This window comes from Pipistrellus hanaki, assembly GCF_964339955.1.
Source record: "Pipistrellus hanaki genome assembly, chromosome: 2".
NCBI classification, from domain to species: Eukaryota; Metazoa; Chordata; class Mammalia; order Chiroptera; family Vespertilionidae; genus Pipistrellus; species Pipistrellus hanaki.
In genome coordinates this window covers 113,164,899-113,170,898 of record NC_140504.1, presented here as the reverse complement: position 1 = coordinate 113,170,898, position 6,000 = coordinate 113,164,899, and the positions used below count along the sequence as shown (strand labels likewise).

General features: G+C 41.5%; 1 long non-coding RNA gene across 1 annotated transcript in view; it reads left to right on the top strand.

Moving 5' to 3' along the window:
• Nucleotides 1–4,135: 4,135 nt before the first annotated feature.
• Nucleotides 4,136–6,000, top strand: part of LOC311617049 — an 83,321-nt gene continuing 81,456 nt past the window's right edge. The window contains exon 1 of the long non-coding RNA XR_014794040.1: nucleotides 4,136–4,994. This is a non-coding gene — a long non-coding RNA (uncharacterized lncRNA). The remainder of the gene's footprint in view (nucleotides 4,995–6,000) is intronic.

The window sequence follows — 6,000 nt, the reverse complement described above, 5'->3', positions numbered from 1 at the left end:
TAAAGTGATCATCGAGAGCTCCTCACTTCTGCAGAATTTTAGTTCTTAGAACCACTAACCAATCTTCTTTCTAAGTAAAAAAAATCTCTCCTTAGAAAGATTTGTCTCCCTCCCACCTTGTCTTCTTTAAGCTCAATCTCATGAAGGAATTCTAGCATAGCTGCACTTTGTTCCAGATATGCCAACACTGGACTGTCCTTGGCATGTGTCACCTTGTTGCATCCTCAGCATAAATATGTACAGTTCACCAAACAGCAGGGAACATAGTGCAAAAGTTTAGTATTCGATTCCATCCAGAAGCATTCAGTTCATCAGCTCTCAGAAGGCCTCGTTAGAAGGTTCTGCCAGGTAGGCATCCAGCTTTTCCACACAGTGATAGACTGACAATGATTAGGGCAGAATAGGTTAACATCTACAAATCCTAATTTTGTTTCTAGATTCAGAATCAACTCAATAACTAACAATCAATCATCAAGGACTCAGCAGCTGCTGCTTTGCATGGAGGTGAGGCAGGAGGTGGAGAAGATGGCACACAGCTGCGAGAGGAGGCCCCCATTCTTTTCTCTTTTTTAATTTTAATAATAAGTCTTTATTATTCAGATTATTACAGGTGTTTCTCCCCCCCAATAGCTCCCCTCCACATTATTCCCAACCCCACCCCTTGCCCTTACCCCCACCACTGTCTTCATCCATAGGTGTAAGATTTTTGTTCAATCTCTTCCCGCACCCCTCTGACCCCCTTCCCCCTGAGAATTGTTAGTCCAATCCCTTTATATATCCCTGATTCTATTGTATTCACCAGTCCATTTTGTTCTTCAGATTTTTTATTCGCTTGATTTTTAGATTCACTTGTTGGTAGGTATGTATTTGATGTCTTTTTGTTGTTCATAATTTTTACCTTTACCTTTTTCTTCTTCTTCCTCTTCTTAAAAAATACCCTTCAACATTTCATGTAATCTTGGTTTGGTGTTGATGAACTCCTTTAACTTTTTCTTATCTGTGAAACTCTTTATCTGACCTTCAATTTTGAATGATAACTTTGCTGGGTAGAGTAATCTTGGTTGTAGGTTCTTGTTGTTCATCATTTTGAATATTTCTTGCCACTCCCTTCTGGCCTGCATAGTTTCTGTTGAGAAATCAGATGACAGTCGTATGGGTACTCCCTTGTAGGTAACTAGCTGTTTTTCTCTTGCTGCTTGTAAGATTCTCTCTTTGTCTTTTGCCCTTGGCATTTTAATTATGATGTGTCTTGGTGTGATTCTCTTTGGGTTCCTCTTGTTTGGGGTTCTGTACGCTTCCTGAACTTGTAGGTCTATTTCTTTCACCAGGTAGGGAAAGTTTTCTGGCATTATTTCTTCCAATAGGCCTTTAATGTCCTGCTCACTCTCTTCTTCTGGCACCCCAAAAATCCGGATGTTGATAAGATTTAAGATACCCAGGAGGCTCCTTACACTATCCTTACACTTTTGGATTCTTCTTTCTCTCTGTCTCTGGTTGGGTGATTTTTGCTTCCTTATATTCTAGATCTTTGGTTTGATTTTTTAGGCACGTTGATCTATAGTTGAGTTTCTGTATATTCTTTATTTCAGATTGTGTATGCTTAATTTCTGGCTGGTCCATTTCCATTTTTTTTTTTTTTTTTTTTTTTTTGGTATTCTCATTAAGGTCCTTGAAGGTCTCACCAAGCTTCTTGGAGGTCTCATTAAGTTTCTCAAAGGTTTTTAAAAGATTCTTGAGTAACCTTATAAATGTGATTCTGAACTTTGTGTCGTCTTTCCTCCATCTCTCCTATTCATGACATGCTTCTGTATCTCCTCATTTTGGCTGCCTCCTTGTGTTGATGGAGTGGCTTTGTGTGGTTGGGTGACCGATAGGGGGCACTCCCCCATTCTTCATCTACCTACAGGAATACCACTCAGGACATGTACTTCATAGCCTTCTTGTTATAATAATGTTATGGTCATAAGGAAACCCCTCTAATGCATGAAATAATTATTTTGTGAAATGTTTGCGATGTGAACACCCCAATACTCTGTAACTTCCAAATTGGTGAAAAACCCCCCCTCCCCCCACTATCTTGTTGTGAACGCCCTGCTCCTAGCATAAGGCATACATAATAAAGATACAAGTTGTTTACTACCAGCTATATAAGCACCGGACCTTCTTCAGTCAACATCTCCTGCCTGATAAAAGGAGGACTTCATGTTGCTCCATGAAAGGAGCCCCTGACTGACTGCTCTGCTGTGTGAGCCTGAACCAGCTGTGGCCACCTGTCTGTCTCCATCTTCTTCATCCGTTTTTCAGTGTGTATCACCGGGTGGCCTTTGCTGGAGCCTAGGAGCCACTAGGAATAGGTAAATAAACCTTGTGTGATTGCATACTAATTCTGTCTAGTGTGTTCATGTGTTCCGGTTCAGCTCAGCTGTCTAGACATTAAAGTACTCGGGGATAAGCCGTTATTGCTGACTCCTGGTCACCTGCGTTTGTCCCACTAAGTCTATATAGATAATTAATTGGGACATAATTGGGACACTTCTTGTGAAGATTAACGACACACTTCAGTGAATTATGCAGCACAGTGCATGGCACTGACTGAGCAGTCTAAAAACTTTAGTCATTGTTCTGATTCGCATTTAAAGAAAAAATGTGTTTACCTTCTGGGCTAGGTGTCTAGAAACGATCTGGGAGTGCAGTTGGGAGGCACCCATGTGTGCAGAGGAGGACATGGGAGGCCCTTAAAGCCTGAACCGAGGCTTACTATCAGGACCTGCCACCAGAGGGCAGCATACGCTCAGCCTGGCTGTCCTGGTTCAGCTCCAGCCCTTGGGAGTGAGTCAAACTGTGGGCTCAGGTCCGGAGGCCCTGGAGGCCCACCCACTTCTCCGCAGGCATGCGCACATAGTGCCCCTGTGCACTGCTTACAGAAAGCGGCTTCACTTCAGAAGGGGTCAAGCCAGGTGATTAGAATCAATATTTTAGGAAGTTGTTGACTCACGCAGGCCACTTACCAGTTGGTGACTTATCAGATTTAAAACAAAACAAACAAAAGCAATTACCAAGGTAAACAAAGACAAGGAGGATTTTTATTATTATTTTTTTTAATTCTCCAGACTTGTCAGGAGGGGAGTTATGGGGGAGTGGGGGGGAAGAGGAACAACTGTAATAATCTAAACAATAAAGATTTATTAAATTTAATAAAAAAAAACAACAGCAATATATTGCCTTGCAGGACTAAAGAACTAAAGAAAAAACTCCAGCTTCAGCAAGGAAGGGTCCAGGTGTTGAAAAATGTCATTAGGAAGTTGTCTCTTTATATAGTTTAGATGAGCTTTCCTCAGGGTTGGCTTCATTTCTGGGGCAGTGCTCACTATGTCATGGTCCATGAACAACTTAGTCACGGCTCTAAGTGCAGAAGCAAGAAGCCTCTTCTCCCAGGAGGCCAGTGAGTTTCTTAGTTTCATCTCATTGCTTGGCTTGGATTTTCTGGGGCCCCAGACACTGATTGGTCAAGTCTGTCAGGTGCCACTCTTTGGTACTGAGGAGGTGTGACCCTTATGAAAACCACACTTGACCAAAGGGCATGATTCCCCAAGGAAAATCAGGGTGTGGCCACTAGGAGAAACAGGAACTGGTGTGGGACAGCTATGGACGACCGCTGGTGACTCCTGCCATCAAAACCGCCTGGAGGATGGCCATGGCATTCTTTGTCATTTAGAATGAGAATGTAAACTCTGATCACAGGCACCCTGGTTGCTTCCATCCATGCTGTCTCAAAGGGTAAGAGATCCTTCTTTTTCACAATTCCATAGTATTCCAGTCTGTAAATTTAACACAGCTTTTTAACCATTCATCTGCTGATGGACTCTTGGGCTGTTTCCAGATCTTAGCTATTGTAACTAACACTGCTATGAACCTAGGGGTCCATATATTCTTTTTGATTGGCATTTTGGGGATCTAGGATATATTCCCAGAAGTAGGATCACTGGGCCAAATAGTGGTTCCAATTTTGCTTTTTTTTAAAAAAATATATATATATTTTATTGATTTTTTAAAATATATTTTATTGATTTTTCACAGAGAGGGAGAGAGATAGAGAGCTAGAAACATCGATGAGAGAGTCATCAATCAACTGCCTTTTGCACACCCCCTACTGGGGATGTGCCCAGGTACATGCCCTTGACCGGAATCGAACCTGGGACTCTTCAGTCCACAGACTGACGCTCTACCACTGAGCCAAACCGGTTTCGGCCAATTTTGCTTTTTTGAGGAAACTCCATACTGTTTTCCATAGTGGCTACACCAGTCTGTATATCCACTAGGGTTCCCTTTTCCCCACATCCTCGCCAGCATTTGTTGATTAATTGATGGTAGCCATTCTGGCAGGTATGAGGTAATAATACCTCATTGCAGTTTTAGTTTACATCTCTTTGGTGATTACTGACCTTGAACATTTTTTCATGTCTCTTGGCCATCTGTATGTCTACTTTGGAAAAGTGTCTATTTAGGTCCTTTGCCCATAGATTAGGTTAAAGCCTTAAGCTTCCAAAGCAGTTATATAAATAGAAATACTTAAATTATAAAATAGCTTGATGTAGCATCCTTTTTTAAAATTAATGTATTTTTATTGATTTCTGAGAGAAAGGGAAAGGGAGAGATAGAAACATCAATGAGAGAGAATATTGATTGGCTGCCTTCTGCACTTCCCTGAGCCACACTGGCCATGCTAGCATCCTTTTTTAAAAATTCAAACTTTTTATTGGTAATGAAAATTAATGTTTGAGTTTTATGTCTGGGTTGAACGCTCAATCTCCAGTAGGGGGTGTGCAGGAGGCAGCCGATCAATGATTCTTTCTCCTCATTGATGCTTCTCTCTCTCTTCCTCTTCTTTCCTCTCTGAAATAAATAAAACTATACTTAAAAAGATAACGAGGAGCCTGGCTGGGATCCTTAGTTGGTTGGAGCATTATCCCATGCATCAACAGGTTGTGGATTTGGTTCCTGCTCAGGGCACATATGGAAGGTAAACAATCGAAATTCTCTTCCACATTGATGTTTCTCTCTCTCTTTCTCTCTCTCAAAAAATCAATTTAAAAAGACATATCCTCAGTTGAGGATTAAACAAACAAAAAAACAAAAAATGGTGACAAGAAAGGCTTTGCAAAAGGTCTGAAGGAGAAAAAGAAACTGAACAGGAGGGTGGCCTCAAAAAGGTCTGAGGAAGATGTCTTGGAAAGAGAATCTGAAGGCTGCTCTGGAAAAGATGGCTCCAAAAAATAATTAGAAGAAAATGGTGTTGAAAAGTTAGGAGAAATGACCCTGAAATTATAGAGTCTGAGAATAATGGGTCTGAGAGAATGAGGAGAAAAGCACTGAGTGTGAAGATCCAGATGCAAAGGAAGAACATGAATATGAAAACATATTGGATGATGCATCAGATGGAGAAGAGTAGGGAGAAAATGCAGATGGAGAGGGTCTGAAAATGCTGAAGAAGTGAATGAGGTGAACAGTTGTTGGAAGATGAGGATGCCAACAAGGTGGTGTTTGATGAGGAGGATCCAGTGAGGAGTGCAGGTGGAGTCCCATGTGAGGGGCCTGCAGGGGTGCTGGCAACAAGGAAGGGTTCTGCCCACAAGCAGAGGCTTTGTTCTCAGAGGTGATGATGATGATGGTGATGAAGATCAGAAGCAGGAGGAGGAGACTGAATCTCTATAACCTGTTTTTGTGGAGATACCTCCATCTCCCCCTGCCTCCTCTGGGCGGGGGGAGGAGGGGGGAGGGGTGGATTATTAGTGGTGTTACATGAACACATGTATCATGATAAGAAGCCACCAGACTATTGTTTGGAAATTTTCATTGTAATTAGCACTCAGTGATTTTAAATATAATTTAAATGGCTGTTCAAGTAAAACTCATAGTCATAATACAAGCTTTTAAAAGAAGAAGATGAAAGAAATGTCCAAACAGCACTAAAACACTAGCTATGGAAAAATTAAAGTTTCC